This window comes from Hippopotamus amphibius, chromosome 4 (assembly GCF_030028045.1).
Source record: "Hippopotamus amphibius kiboko isolate mHipAmp2 chromosome 4, mHipAmp2.hap2, whole genome shotgun sequence".
NCBI classification, from domain to species: domain Eukaryota; kingdom Metazoa; phylum Chordata; class Mammalia; order Artiodactyla; family Hippopotamidae; genus Hippopotamus; species Hippopotamus amphibius.
In genome coordinates this window covers 151,872,890-151,889,891 of record NC_080189.1, presented here as the reverse complement: position 1 = coordinate 151,889,891, position 17,002 = coordinate 151,872,890, and positions in this window count along the sequence as shown.

The following is a 17,002-nucleotide window of genomic DNA, read 5'->3' as shown; positions in this document are numbered from 1 at the left end:
TCCTTCACAAGGTGATAAACTCCATGAGAAGAGGGATCTTGTCTATCCTGTTGACTGCAGCATCCCACATCTTAGAACAGTGTCTGGTGCATAGTAGGGGCTCTACAATTATTTGTTGAACGAGTCCATGAACGAATGCCAAATTAGTCCACCTACTCTTTCCCAAATATGCTTTGAGTTTTCTTGTCTCAAAGGAAATCTTGCCTCAAAGTACATTTGCTTTCCCTGTGTCTTCCTATCTAAATCTTTACTGCTTATCTAAAATGATGTATTTTCTGCTTTAAGCACAAACTACCCAACTCAAAAGCATTTGGGGACTTCCTAGGTGGTGCAGTGGTTAAGAATCTGCCTGCCAATGCAGGGGACACAGGTTCGATCCCTGCTCCAGGAAGGTCCCACATGCCCCGCAGCAACTAAGCCTGTGCGCCACAACAGTTGAGCCCGTGTGCTGCAACTACTGAAGCTCACACACCTAGAGCCTGTGCTCTGCAATAAGAGAAGCCAGGGTAATAAGGAGCCCACACACCACAACGAAGAATAGCCCCCACTCACTGCAACTAGACAAAGACCCTGTGCAGCAATGACGACCCAACACAGCCAATAAATAAATAAATAAATTTTTTTTAAAAAAGCATTTGATGATAAGGAGGGGTTTTGGGGTTTTGGTTTTTGTTTTTTCAATCTCGCATAATAAGAAGTCCAGAAGTGGTGCAATTCCAGGGTTGGGTAACCCAGTGACTCAATGATGTCCTCAAAGAACCATGCTTTTTCCAACCTTTTCCCTCTGCCACCCTCAACATGTGTTTTCCCCTTTTTGTTTGCAAGATGACAATGGCAGCTCGAGTACCATGTCCTTACACAACAACATCTCAAATCCAGAGCATCTTGGACTCAGAAAATTTCCCAGAAGTCCCTTCTTCAGAGTTCCCTTTTATGTTCCGTTGTCCAGAATTGTAGTGCACGCCCATTCCTAAATCAGCCCATTTCTAAACCAATTACTGGCAAGAGCAAGGAATTTCCATGATTGGCTTAAAGAATCAAGATGTGCCTTTCTTGGGCTGGGTAAGTCCCTTGTCTCCTGTAGTAGAGGTACTAAAATTTAACAAAGGACTGGGTCTGAGGTGGTGTGATGGGGTCTAGGAAGACGAAATGGTCTCAGAATAAGCCACTGAGAGTTTCTACGCGTCACAAAACCCTACTAGTTTTTTTAAGTGCAACTCAAATCTTAATTTCTTTCATTAATCCTTCTCTGATTATCTGAGCCAGAAGCAGCCACTCTCTCCTATGAATGTAAGACCTTGAATTCACACCAAAAATTTTGGCGTCATTCCTAATTTCTCTATTTATAACCCCATACCTTAGCTATTTTGTCTATCTTCAAAATATGTTCAGAATTAAACCTCATATCATCAACCTCAGTCCTATCGCTTTGGTCCAAGCCACCATCATTTCACCCCTGGATTATTACAGTAGCCCCCTGACTGGCCTCAGGCTTCTCCTCTTGCACCCCTGAATCTATCCTCACGCAGAGTGAACCTTTCAATGTATAACTCAGATCATGTCACTGCTCTGTTCAAAACCCTCTAATGGCTTCAGAGAAAAATCCAAAATTCTTCCCACAGTCTCGAGAACATTGGTGATCTACACTTGTCACTTCTCTAACCTTACATCTTGCCCATGCCCTCTCACTCACTGCTCTCCAGCCACACTGGACTACTTACCCTTCTTAGAACACACCATGCACACTCCTGCCTCAGGGCTTTTGCACTTGCTATTCAGCTGGCTTGGAAAATTCTTCCAGATATTCTGATGACTTGCTCTCCCACTTTCTTTAGGTTTTGACTCAAATGTCACCTTATATGAGAATGATTCCCTGACCTCCTATCTAAAAAATTCACCTTAATTTGCTTCATTTTCCTTCAAAGCACTTGTCACAAGTTGATGTATTATATATGTATTTGTTAACACTCTATCTTGTCTCATTAGAACCTAAGATCCATGAAGCCAGGAGTTTTATCTATTTTTTCCACTGGTTTAGCATGTAACATAGCATGTAATAAGCACTCAATATATATTTATTGAATAATTGCATAATCCTTTAACCTTTATTATCTGTTTGATTCACTTGACGTGGTCTGACACTATTACCTTTGCGTGTGCACACAGCCTATCTCTTCAAGCTTCTTAAGGGCCATAGCTGAGTCTTAAAGCACAATGTCTGGTATACAGAGGGCATTCCAAAGTTTAGCAGTTGGCATATTTGGAGAAAAAATGTACTAGGATAATAACAGTTGTTATCATTTTTGCTAACCTGGTATTGGCAGGACGATGAGAAGATGAAGTACGGGATAGGACAGCACATTTAGGAAAAGGTGTGGGATTTGCCCTTAGAATAGGGTCCAAATTAAGTCCTTGAGGAAGAGGAGGGAAGCATCTCTCTGAAACCGAAAGGAGAATACAGGAGCACCTTTCCTACTCCACAATTTCCCCTGGAACTAGTCTTTCCAAGTTTGTTCACATTTTAACAGTACAGGTATACCTTGGAGATATTGTGGGTTCAGTTCCAGATTGCTGCAATAAAGCAAGACACAATTTTTTTGGTTTCCCAGTACATATAAAAGTTATGTTTACACTATACTATAGTCTAATAAGTGTGCAATAGCATTATAGCTAAAAAAAATTGTACATACTTTAATTAAAAACCACATTATTGCTAAAAAATACTAAGCATTATCTGAACCTTCAATGAGCTGTAACCGTTTTGCTGGTAAAGGGTCCTGACTCAATGTTGATGGCCACTGACTGATCGGAGTGGTGGTTGCTGAAGCTTGGGGTGGCTGTGGCTACTTCCTAAAATAAGACAACAGTGAAGTTTGCCACATAGATTGGCTCTTTCTTTAATGAACAATTTCTCTGTAGCATGCAATGCTGTTTGATAGCATCTTACCCACAGTAGAACTCCTTTCAAAATTAGTCAGTCTTCTCAAACCCTGCCTCTGCTTTATCAACTAAGTTTATGTAATATTCTAAACATTTTGTTGTCATTTACACAGTCTTCACAGCATCTTCACCAGGAGTAGATTCCATCTCAAGAAACCACTTTCTTTACTCATCCATAAGAAACAACTCCCCATCCATTCAAGTTTTATCATGAGATTGCAGCAATTCAGTCACATCTCAGGCTCCACTTCTAATTCTAGTTCTCTTGCTATTTCCACCACATCTGCAGTGACTTTCTCCACTGAAGTCTTAAACTGCTCCAAGTCATCCATGAGGGTTGGAATCAGTTTCTTCCAAACTCCTATTAATGTTGGTATTTTGACCTCTTCCCATGAATCGTGAATTTTGTTAATGGCCTCTAGAAAGGTGGATCACTTGCAGAAGGTTTTCAATTTACTTTGCCCAGATCCAACAGAGGAATCACTGTCTATGTCAGCTATAACCTTATGAAATGTATTCCTTAAATAACAAGACTTGAAAATCAAAATGACTCCTTGATCCATGGGCTGCAGAATGGACGTTGTGTTAGCAGGCATGAAAACAACATTCATTTCATTGTACATCTCCATCAGAGCTCTTGGATGACTAGGTGTATTGTCAATAAGTGGTAATATTTTGAAAGGAATCTTTTTTTCTGAGCAATAGGTCTCAACAGTGGGCTTAAAATAATCAGTAAACCATGTTGCAAACAGACATGCTGTCATCCAGGCATTTTTGTTCCTAGAGAGCACAGACAGAGCAGATTTAGCATAATTCTTAAGGTCCCTAAGATTTGGGGGATGGTAAACAAGCACTGGCTTCAACTGAAGGTCTCCAGCTGCATTAGCCCTGCGCAAGAGAGTGAGCGTGTCCTTTGAAGCTTTGAAGCCAGGCATCGACTTCTGCTCTCCAGCTACAAAGTCCTAGATGGCATCTTCTTCCAAGATAAGGCTATTTTGTCTACACTGAAAATCTGTGTTTAGTGTAGCCGTGTTCATTAATGATCTGAGCTGGATCTCCTGGATAACTTGCTGCAGCTTCTACATCAGCACTTGCTGCTTCACTTTGCACCTTTATGTTATAGTAACAGCTTCTTTACTTAACCAACCTCTGCTAACTTCAAACTTTTCTTCTGCAGCTTCCTTCTCTCAGCCTTCCTAGAACTGAAGAGAGTTAGGGCCTTGCTCTGGCTTAGGCTTTGGCTTAAGGGAATATTGTGGCTGGTTTGATCTTCTATCCAGACCACTAACACTTTCTCCATCTCACCACTAAGGCTGTTTGCTTTCTTAGCACTCATGTGTTTACTGGAATGGCACTTTTCATTTCCTGCAAGAACATTTCCTTTGCATTCACACCTTGGCGGACTGTTTGGAGCAGGAGACCTAGATTTCAGCCTGTCTCGACTTTCAACATGCCTTTCTCCCTAAGCTTTATCATCTTCAGCCTAAAGTGAGAGATGTGCAACTCTTCCCTTCACTTGAACACTTAGATGCCATTGTAGGGTTACTGACTGGCCTAATTTCAATATTGCTGTGTCTCCGGGAATAGGGAAGCCCAAGGAGAGGGAGAGAGATGGGGAACGGCAGGTTGGTGGAGCAGTCGGAACACACACAGCAGTAATTAAGTTCATCACCCTACAATGGCATGGTTCATGGAACCCCAAGACAATTACAGTGGTGACACCAAAGGTCACAGATCACCAAAACAAATACAATAATAATGAAAAGTTTGAAATACCGCAAGAATTACCAAAATGTGGCATGGAAACACGAAGTAAGCAAATGCTGTTGGGAAAATGGCTCCAATAGACTTGCTGGACATGGGGTTACCACAAACCTTCAGTTTGTAAAAAGCAAAACAAACAAACAAACAAATCCCAGCAACATCTTGAAAGTGAAATAAAGCAAAGTGCAATAAAATAAGGTATGCCTGTACCTTGCAACTGAATAGGGCCTCACTCTCATTAATCGATGGCAAAGGTCTCGACTTAATAGAAGCTAAACAAAACAGTGCAAAGACACAAGTGGTTTAAGATCACATGGAGCCACTGCTCAAATTTAGGAAGGAAATTCAGACCTCCTCCAGGTCCCACACCGCAACCCCCTGTTACTCCAACTGCCGAAGTATGCTGTGCAGGTCCCAAGAGGGGCATCTGAGCCCTGGGAGAGCAGGTCCTGTTAGCCTAGCTCTTGCTTCTGCACACAGTTCTCTCACGCTAATTCTAGCAGCAGGGCCATTTACCAGACTCCAGGGAACCAGGCCACTTTCAAATGTCAATAGCATTACACTTGCCAGAGGAGAAAGGGACAAATGAGGAGACTGAAGACAGTGCTTTAAACAGAAGAAGAAAAAGATATCATTGGCTGTGCCCTAAGCCAAAAAAGCAAATGCCAGGAATAACTGTGAGCATTGTGTGAAGCCAAGTCTGTGAAGAAGGGACCCAGGTGGAGGAGGAGGCAGGGGCTGAGGTGGTCTGAGGACGCAGAGCAAATGCCCCAGGGGGCAGGGCAGGAGGAGAGGAACGTATTTTAAGCAACCTTAAAAGACTCATTTTAGCATTCCGCAGGAAATGAGAAGCAGATGGGTTGGTTTGGAAATTGTTTACGTGTTATTGGTTGCTGTGAAGCTTTCAGGGCAGAGTTAGGATTGGAGAAAAGGGGTATTTTAGGCAAATATTGACATGGTCTCCATTCTAAGAAACTGGGGCCTCTCTTAATTGGATCATCTGTCCCTTGAGATACAGGCATTTAGGCTGAAGGACCCTCATTTCCTCAGACTAGGGCAGGTCTGGCTAGAATAAATATCAATTTAATAAACAGTACTGACCTGCTTGCACCTTCTTAAAGGAACTGAGTTAATACATCTTCTCTATTGCTTTCACGTCACACCCTACTGGGCAGAGAAGTGAAAACAGAGACCTGGACATGGGGAGGATAATGAAATGGTTCATATCAAAGGTTCTGAGGTTTGCAGAAGGCTTGTTAGAACACAGAGCACTGGTCCCAGCCCGAGGGTTTCTGCTTAGTAGAGCTAGGGTGGGGCCCAACGCCACAGGTTGGATCACCTGGAGAGGAAAATATACTGATGGCTGGGCCCTGTTCCCAAAGATTCTGATATTCATTGATCTAGGATATGACTTGGGCATTGTTTAAAAACTCTGGCTGTATTTCTAAGTTACAACCAAGGTCAAGAATCATAGATATATTTCTCTTTGATCTGCCATCATCATTACATCCGTGGCTTAATTTCAACTTACCTTCCAATATGGCCTCCAGATGGTTAGGACGACAGGAGACCGTGGGATCCAAATTTGGCATAAACTGAGATTTGGGGAAAGAGGCTAAAAAAAAATCACTTTCTGAGACACAAAGTATTAAAAATCTATGTAAATGCAGGCAATTACTCTTTTATTTAATCTGTCCAGGAAATAGAGTTCCTAAAAAATGTTTTGTAAGTAGGTTGCTGCTAAGAGGCAGCAAAAGTAACCATCTTTAATGCTAAGCGAGCACTTATTATGTGCTGTGCAGTCTTCCTAGAGCTTTCTTCTCAAACTCATTTAATTCCCACAGTAACTCAAATGTGGGGGGTATCATCACCCCTCATTTAACAAATGAGGAAACTGAGGCACTGGGAGGTGCAGTAATTTGCCCCGTCACACAGTTAACAGATGACAGATGGGACGTCCCTGATGGCGCAGTGGTTAGGAATCCGCCTGCCAATGCAGGGGACACGGGTTTGATCCCTGCTCCAGGAAGATTCCCACATGCCGTGGAGCAACTAAGCCCGTGCACCACAACTACTGAGCCTGCGCTCTAGAGCCCATGAGCCACAACTATTGAGCCCATGCGCCGCAACTACTGAATCCCGAGAACCTAGAGCCTGTGCTCCACAACAAGAGAAGCCACTGCTATAAGAAGCCCACGCACTGCAATGAAGACAGCCCCCACTCTCTGCAACTACAGAAAGCCCGCATGCAGCAATGCAGACCCAATGCAGCCAATAAATAAAAAATAAAATAAATTTAAAACAACAACAACAAAATAAAACAGGTAACAGAGCCGGTTTTCAAACTTTGGTGTGCGTCTGAATTACCTACAGAGGCTGTTCAAAATGCAGACAACCAGGCCCCACTGTAGATCAATTGTGTCAGGATCTCCTGCGGTGGGTCTTTATCAATATTGTCTTTAACAAACTTCCTGGAGGGTCAGTTGTACACCAAGGTAATGAGAACACTGTCAGGATTTTAAATGAAGACTTTGAAATTAGATTACCCTAGGTTCAATTCTTTCTCCATCACTTATCACTGGAATCTTTGAACAAGTTACCTACCCTCTCTTTGACATTTCTTCATCTGGAAATGAGAATGATTACACTTAGCTTGGGGGATTGTTCTGAGGGTTACATGGGTCTAAGGCACAATGCACAGTGACAGGCCCACTGCCAGTGCAGCAGAAGGACATTCTGAGACATTAACTAGGTCTTTCTTCCTTCCATCAACACTGCACACTTCACTGTCCTCTCCTGCTGTGCTGTCCAAGGCGTGCCCTGTGCTAGGGGAGTGATGCTGCTATAGCTGGAATGCCAAGAAAAAGAAAATCAGTGCTTAGCTTTTGATATTCAAATTAGAGTAGTAAACACAAGACCTAACTTGGAGAAAAGATTTCCGAGCTTTCGACAACTGTTTGAGCCTAACCAGTAGACAAATGAGACTGACCAAAAGAACCATCCAAGACAACCAGCCCTCAGGCATTCCAGTAAGGTTACCTGGACAGTAGGGATGTGTGGTCTCCAAGAGAGGCCCCAGCCCCCGTCATACTCCCAGGGTGAATGCCCTCAGAAGAGAGGGCACTGTGGCTGGGGGTAGAACACCAGATGAGCTTTGAGGAAACTGAGAATGAAGGAGGCTTGTCTCCACTTCCTATCTAGGGAGGGCAGCTAACCCCACAGGTGTGCTTACGCCACAGTGATATGGGGTCAACAGAGAAGAGAGAGCTTTACAGGCGACAGTGGAAGAGAACTCAGTGACCGCCTTGCTTCCTGTGGCCCCAAAGAGGTGCGGGAGAGGAGCTGAACCCTACTCATACCCCGAGAAGGGTTTAGAAGGTAGCTGAGATTGACAGCCAGTAGCCCAAAGGAGTCACACCACGGAGGAAAAACCATGCATGACAGAACGAGCTGAGCAAACCAGAAGGGCATGCTGCCACCTTCGAGGTTAACTCTGGATGCCAGTGGGGAGGATCCCACAATCAGAGGCAAGATGGGGCAGCTGCTTATCTTGGGAGGTACCAACACAGAGCACATGGTATTACATGGGTCCCTCCTCTCTCACTCCCCTCCCACTGAGATTCCATCTAAAGCAGAGCAAGGGAGAGAATGTGAGTGTGAATTAATCTCCTTGGTGGTTACTAGATTAATTTTTCTGCATCTCACGGAATGGGAGTCTGAGATGAAAACTATGTTCTGTTTTAGAAAATCAAAGATACATATGTACACATCTGAAACTATCTGGTAAAATCAACATCTGCTAATTAAGACTATCAGGTTTCCTAAACCTCAACAAGACATCTAGTATGACTTCCTCAAAAGTAGTACCAGCACAGCCACTATGGAAAACAGTTTGGAGGTTCCTTAAAAAACTAAAAATAGAGCTACCATATGATCCAGTAATCCCACTACTGGGCATATACCCAGAAAAAACCATAATCCAAAAAGAAACATGTACCATAATGTTCATTGCAGCTCTATTTACAATAGCCAGGAAGCAACCTAAATGCCCATCAACAGATGAATGGATAAAGAAGATGTGGCATATATATGCAATGGAATATTATTCAGCCATAAAAAGGAATGAAATGGAGCTCTATGTAATGAAGTGGATACACCTAGAGTCTGTCATACAGAGTGAAGTAAGCCAGAAACAGAAAAATAAATACTGTATGCCAACTCATATATACAGAATCTAAAAAAGAAAAAAAAGAAAATGGTACTGATGAACCCAGTGACAGGGCAAGAATAAGGATGCAGATGCAGAGAATGGACTGGAGGACACGGGGTTGAGGGGGTGAGGGGCGAATGGGGAAGCTGGGACGAAGTGAGAGAGTAGCATAGACATATATACACTACCAACTGTAAAATAGATAGCTAGTGGGAAGTTGCTGTATAACAAAGGGAGATCAACTCGATGATGGGTGATGCCTTAGAGGACCAGGACAGGTAGGGTGGGAAGGAGTCACGGGAGGGAGGGGATATGGGGATATACGTGTAAATACAGCTGATTCACTTTGGTGTACCTCAAAAGCTGGTACAAGAGTGTAAAGCAATTATATCCCAATAAAGAGCTTAAAAAAAAGTGTAATTACAGTAGTAGATTGAAACATATCAACTATGTTTAAATCTATGTGTTGATATGATACTTAAAAGAAGCCAAAACCCCACCTCCTTGATCATATGTAGGAGATGCTAGAGAAGCAACTCATTATTTTGAAAATTAGAAAAATAGTAAATAAACAAAAAGAATCAAAAAAAAAAAAAAGTAGTACCAGCAATATAAATTGATTTAATCAGCAGATACCTTGGAAATGGCAGCATGCCTATGGTGAGGAGTAAGATTTTGGTGACTTGTAAAAAATTTTTGAAAAATAAATATTGAAAAAGGAGAGTTTAAGCCCAACATTATTGCAACACTGTCGGGGAGAGAGAGACCCTGTGTCTGACTGGATGGCTATTCCAGGTTCTGGGTGGTGTCGCTGTAGTCAGACCCCCCCGAGTTCTCATGTTCCACTGCAGCCCAGATGTATAGCCCATGAGCCTACTTTACTGCTTTACTACAAGGTGGGATTCACCAACCATGACAAACTTGGCTTTCCAAGCACCTAAAGGACACACGGGCTCTGATATGTGGAAAGGTGTACCCTGCCCTGAAAATCCACACATTGGCATTCTGACTTATAAATAAGTCTCTGGTGAATTAACTAATGGAAGCCTCCTAGATTAGGTTGCCAGACTTAGCAAATAAATATACAAATATTGCAGGGCACATACTTATACTAAAAAAAAAAGTCATTGCTATCTAGAATTCTAATTTAACTGAGTGCCCTGTATTTTCTCTGTCAACCCTACCAGATCCTGCCCACTGCCAAGTGGATTGATAAAATGGAGGTCCCACATACACAAGGCTGAGGGCCAGTGCTGGCTCTGAGACCACCTTCACCAACACCCGACGGGGGGCTCACCTAAGGTACCAACCCGTCATTAGGGTTAGTCAGTCTCTCTCTCATCTCTATCTCTCTCTGTCTCATAATCTTTATTCACTCAAAACCTTCTCTTCATTTATACACAAAGTAAATAACCTCCCTTATTAAGCTTCTCAAGTCTTCTACTACCTGTCCATTCCAAGACCAAATTTACTTGGACAATAAATGCGTAAAATTGAAAGCCACTTCTTGATGGCATCCAAGGAGGTAGTTAACATTATCAACAACATCTATTATGTTGTAAGATTAGTTCCTTCCCTGAAGTTGCTAGTTAAATATGAAGTTTTATTAACCTTTCAACAAAGAATTTTTCTGTTCCTTGACCCAAGGTTTATCTTTTCCCAGATTTTTGACTCAACCATAACCCTAGTCTTTATCACCCATTGCATGCTGGAATCCCCAGCCTCCAGACCACCTTGTAGAAAACTCGGTCAATGGATCTCGGTAGGGCCATTTCGTTTGTGCCTAGAGGAAAATTAAAGCAGGAGGAGCACCACAGAACAAGCAGAGGAGCAGATTTGGTTTACGATTCAGTGAGCAAGAAAAGATCTTGTTCTTTTTCCAAGCCAGCTCTCCTTCCCAGCACTGACATATCACAGGATGTCAGTATCTTATACTTGACTGTGGCTTCCTTTTGTCATCTTCTAAAGAGGTTTCTGCCCATAGAGAGACAATATTGATTCGTCATCCCCATAGCAGTTGGAGCTCAGTTCATGCTACTTGACTCAAGCCATCATCAAGCACCTCCATTCTAGACATCAAGTGCAATTTGTGCTAAGGAATGAAAGAGTGTCTCTGGTGAAGTGTGATTTAGGTCATTCCTCTGGAATTCTGGTTTTAATTCATTGCTGGCATTTCTGAGGTAGTTTAGGGTGAACATCTGAGATAAATGAGTCATCTCCATCCTTCTATTTCTTCTATTTCCCATTATTTTCTAACTTAACCATTACAGGACTAAGGATTAATATATCTTCCCAATGCTGGAAACAGGCAAGTCATTCTATAAAATATATTGGGAAATTAATGGACTTCCATTTGGGGAGAAGCAAACAAAAGTAGATAATATACATGCCTGTTTATCTAGAGACACACAGTATTGGGAGCTGAAGGATGGTTGAGCAGTTCTAAGCCAGGCTTGTCATCATGTTAAAAAAAAAAACAAACCCAACCAGCCAACCAGCAATTTGGCTTTTATCAAACTGTCAGCTGGAAACAGGGAGAAGTGAAATGTTAAATTGAACCCAAAAGGGATTTGGAGTTTTCTAGGGGTGTTTTAAAGAGCTGAAAAGGTGCTACCTGTCCCCCCTTGTTCTCCACCAAGTCAACCCTCCTCAGATTCTAGGCTCCCAGGGCAGGTTGGGAGAAATCCGTGCTCCCATTGTGGCTATAGTCTTATTTGGTGAAATAGATGTGATTAGGAGACCTCCTGAGATCAATCATCCAGGTGGTTTGGGGGACACAGGTGGCCAGAAGCAAGTCCCAGGGGCACCTTAAAGGCTGCTTCTGTGGTGAGCACTTGACAGCATTATCAACCTCAGTGTCCGCTCTTTCCCCTGTCCAAAGTGCAAACATCCCCCCTGGCTATGGCACAAGAACACTGTGAGACGCATCCAATCCACTCCTATATAAATGTGTCTCCACGTTACACACGGGGTTTTGATAACTGACATGAGTGTAGCACCCCACCTTTGTAAAGTGCTCTCAGGTACATGATACTATTTGATTGGGTTACACACAGGCCTTACCAAGATGTGCCACTATCATGAACCATCAGGAAACAGTGGAGGAACTGACGTTCTCTGGAACAGCTGGGTCAGAGAAACCCATCATATGATCTCACAAAGAAATTCAGTTTATTTGACAACTGAAAAAAAGCAAATTGCAGCATAGTTTATACATTGCAAGCCCATTTGTTCAAAAGAAATATGGTTATGGCTATATATGTACATACACAGCTTTATCTTTTATATCTATACTCACAAATACATAGATATTTGTATGTGTGTATATTCACATCTTTATATACACATATATACAAGTTTATAATGAATATTATTGTTTTTGTGATTTATTTTATATATATTTATAATATATAATATTTTATAATTTAAAAACATTATAGCAAGCTATTTTAAGAAAAAGAATAATCGGTGTTAGCGCTTCTTTCCCCACCCTCACTTAAAGGAAGAGAGGTGGTTGTTGTTAAAGGTGCATATTGTGCATTATTTGGAAAACGGGCCTTAAAAGGAAGGACTCTGGTAGGAAGTCAAGGAACCCACTCCAGTAGTTTTGTCCCCTTGGCCCTATGCAAACCCCACGCTGCAGCGGGCTAGCATGACAGCTGTGCTGTTGAAGGAGAGCTTCTGTTCCTGAGAGCAACTCAAACTCATCTATGCGTGGTTCAGTCCACCCTTGAGTCAGAGGATCAAAAGCATAAGACTATATGTGCCCTTTCTCTGACCAACTGATCACACAGCCATAGGTGTGCACATGTCAAGGTTAAAAGAGAAAATGATGGCAAGTCCTGCACCAATTTGCAAGAAGGTAAACAGGTGTAGCGGGAAGAACAGGGAATTAGAATCCAGCAGTTGTGAATTTGAAACCCAGCTCTGCTGCTTACTTACTTGTGTCCACAGGCATGAGCTTAGGCTCTCTGGACTTCAGTTTCCCTCTCTGTTAAATGTGCCCAATAATATCCATATCACAGGATTATCTCATATACACACCTCAAGTGACACTCTCTAGAAAGGATGCTGAAAGCTGGTTGTCAGATCACACCAGGTGACCAATCAGATTTTGCTAATATCCCACACTCGCTGCACCAGATAGAATTTCTGCCTTTTTGTGTACATTGTAGGGCGACTCCCATGCATTCACAAGTATAAACAAATTGGGTGTGTTTTGTTTGCCAGGAAACAACACCGTCAATCCTTCTACAAACAAACCAACACACTAGAGGATGCAGATGTGAGTGACCATCAGAGGAAGGAAAGAGACTCCCATAACCTGCTCCCTTCTCTTTTCTAATCTTCACTAGAAGTTGCCCACCTATCCTACCCTTACACTTACAAAGACCAAGAATGCCATACCTAGGAAAGCAGACCCTGAGAAACATGACAGGTCTTCCTCACCACCTGGGAAATTCCCTAGAAAAAGGAGGTTCAGGGGCAAGGAGATTCAATTTTCAAGAAGCTATACAATCTCTTTATTCCTCAATTTCCTCAGCTGTGAAAGAAAGAACTAATTATTTCTAAATTCTCTTTTAGTCCTAACATGTTATGTCTATAATCCTCTCTCTCAAATCTTCTCTGCTCTATTCCCATCGCTCCATTGTGCAATCACCAGCTCTTCCCTGGGTTGTTACAACTGCCTCTAGTCTTGCTCCTTCAAAATCATGCTTCACATAGCTCGCAGAATCATCTTTCTAAGCTGCACACCTGCCTCAGGTATTTTTGTGACTCTCCATTACCTCCAAAATAAATTCCAGTTTCTCAGCAAAACCCTCAAAGACGTGTCTACCTTTCCAGCATCATCTGTCACATCACTACTCATGTAAGTGAGCAAACAGAACTCCTTAGAGTTCCTCTCTTGCATCCATGCTTTGCTATTTCCTTTGAATGGAATGTCCCTCCCCACATCTGCCCAGCCAACTCTTCTTTCAAAGTTAGCTCAAGTAGCATATTCTCCAAAAGGCAATTAGATGCCTCTCCTCTGCACCCCAATAGGACCATGCGAAATAATTCTATCATAGTATTTTTCATACAGCATTTAGAGTTGTTGTTTCCGAGTAGAGACTGGCTTTCTGCTCTGGCAAAGGACTCAGTACTTGTAGCATCACTGCAGGTGAAACTCATAAAAGGGGCAGGTATGCAGGTACTCTATTCTCTCTGGATCCTGCAGAGAGGCAGGGTCAGATGGGGTGTGGCTGGATGTGCTGTAGAGCAGTTCCCCTAAGGAGGAATCACTTGTTGCTCTTCCTTTTTATAGGTCAGCTTGAGAGGGGCTGTGCTGGGGGGAAGGGAGGTAAATATTTTGGGGTTCAGACACTAAACAGTATGAGCTTAGGGGCTCACTGCTTAGAGAAGTGCTTGAAATGCCCAGCTTGAGGTTTCCTGGTCCCACAGGAAGTTGAGGTTGGGTAGAGCCAGTCCCCCTGTTGGAGAAAGAGGGAGCTAGCCCATTGCCAGGCAACCCAAGGCCTGGGATAATCCGTTGGTCAGTCCTACTGGTCACACCACACTTTCTATACATACCCTCCTAACCTACTATATAAGGTACCTAGTACCTAATATTTTAAAAGTACTCGATAAATAATTACAGATACCACTTATTGAGGGCCTACTGTATGCCAGTAACGTGATACATTTTATTACTAGTTCTCACAATGATTATACAAGATAGGTATTATTACTTCCATTTTATAGATGAGGAAACTAAAGCTTGAGAAGTCTAAACGACTTGCCTAAGACCACATGGCTAGTAAATGGTGGAGCTGGAATCTGAACGGAGATCTCGATCACTCCAAAACCAGTGCTCTCCCGGAATTACAACTAGCTGCTGAACAACCATCGACAGAAAAACACTGGAACTCACCAAAAAAACCCACCCCCACCCAGAGACAAAGGAGAAGCCACAATGAGACGGTAGGAGGGGCACAATCACATTACAATCCCATAAATGCTGGGTGGGTGACTCACAAGCTGGAGAACAGTTATACCACAGAAGTCCTGAGGGTTCTGAGCCCCACGTCAGGCTTCCTAACCTAGGGGTCCAGCAACGGGAGGAGGAATCCCCAGAGTATCAGACTTTGAAAGCCAGCGGGATTTGATTGCAGGACCTCCACAGGACTGGGAGAAACGGAGACTCCACTCTTGGAGGGCACACAAAAAAGTGTGCTCACCAGGACCCAGGGGGAAGGAGCAGTTGACCCCATAGGAGACTGAACCAGACCCACCTGCTGGTGTTGGAGGGTTGCCTGCAGAGGTGGGGGGCAGCTGTGGCTCACCGAGGAGACCCGGGCACTGGCAGCAGGGATTCTGAGAAGTGCTCATTGGCATGAGCCCTCCCAGAGTCCACCATTAGCTCCACCAAAGAGCCTGTAAGCTCCAGTGCTGGGTCGCCTCAGGCCAAACGACCACCAGGGTGGGAACACAGCCCCACCCATTGGCAGACAAGCAGATTAAAGTGTCATTGAGCTCCACCTACCAAATTGGGTTAAAATTTTAACTGAGCTCCACCCACCCAGCCCAACCCACCATCAGTCCCTCCCATCAGGAAGTACCCACCAGCCTCCTAGACAGCTTCCTCCACAAGAGGGCAGACAGCAGAATCAAGCAGTATCAGCAGTATTTCAACTTGTGGAAGTGAAAATCACAGCCACAGAAGGACAGAGAAAATGAAAAGGCAAAAGACTTTGTACCAGATGAAGGCACAAGATAAAACCCCAGATAAACAACTAAATGAAGTAGACATAGGCACTCTTCCAGAAAAAGAATTCAGAATCATGATGGTGAAGATGATCCAGGAATATGAAAAAAGATTGGATGCAAAGATCAAAAAGTTGCAAGAAAAGTTTACCAAAGACCTAGAAGAATTAAAGAACAGAGATATGCAACACAATGACTGAAATGAAAAATACACTAGAAGGAACCAATAGCAGATTAACTGAGGCAGAAGGATGAATAAGTGACCTGGAAGACAGAATGGTGATAATCACTGATGCAAGAAAAGAATAAAGAAAAAAGAATGAAAAGAACTGAAGACAGCCTAAGAGACCTCTGGGACAACGGTAAATGCACCAACATTCGCATTATAGGGGTCCCAGAAGGAGACGAGAGAGAGAAAGGACCTGAGAAAATACTGGAAGAGATTATAGTTGAAAACTTCCCTAACATGGGAAAGGAAATAGCTACCCAAGTGCAGGAAGTGCAGAGAGTCCCAGGCAGGATAAACCCAAGGATAAACACGCCAAGACATATAGTAGTCCAACTGACAAAAATTAAAGACAGAGAAAAGTTATTAAAAGCAACAAGGGAAAAACAACAAATAACATACAAGGGAACTCCCATCAGGTTAACAGCCGATTTCTCAGCAGAAACTCTGCAAGCCAGAAGGGAGTGGCATGATATACTTCAAGTGATGACAAGGAAGAACCTACAACCAAGAATACTCCACCCAGCAAGGATCTCATTCAGATTTGATGGAGAAATCAAAAGCTTTACAGACAAGCAACAGCTAAGACAAGCACCACCAAACCAGCCTTACAACAAATGCTAAAGGAACTTCTCTAAGCGGGAAACAAAACCAGTGCTCTCTCCCCCAAGCTATGTAGCCTGTCAGTATGATGTTCTCTCTCCCTCTCTCTGCAGGGACTCATCACTTTTGCTCAAATACACGTCTTGAGTGCCCTCCTACTGAAATGTGCTCCTCCAGTGAGGCCTCTGCACTCTTTTGCATCATCATAAGCTGACCTGCAATTTTGTCCTTACCTTCACCCAGTCTGATCTGCTCTCTACCCTCCACACCCAGTGTGTACTTGAACTCGTCTGCAGAGGAAGCTACTCTATTCCCCAGGCATCTGTAAACCTGAACTATCACCATCTTCCTCCCCTACTCCTCATCAAAAGCTTTTATTAAATAGCCTAATTGTTAAACAAGGCAGGTGGAAGAGAAAGGTAGGAAATTGGAGGGTTGAATTGAGCTTTTTCAAAAGCCAGAAAAATGACTCAGTGTGTGTAACACCTCATTTGAAGAACATAGTAGATGTTCCC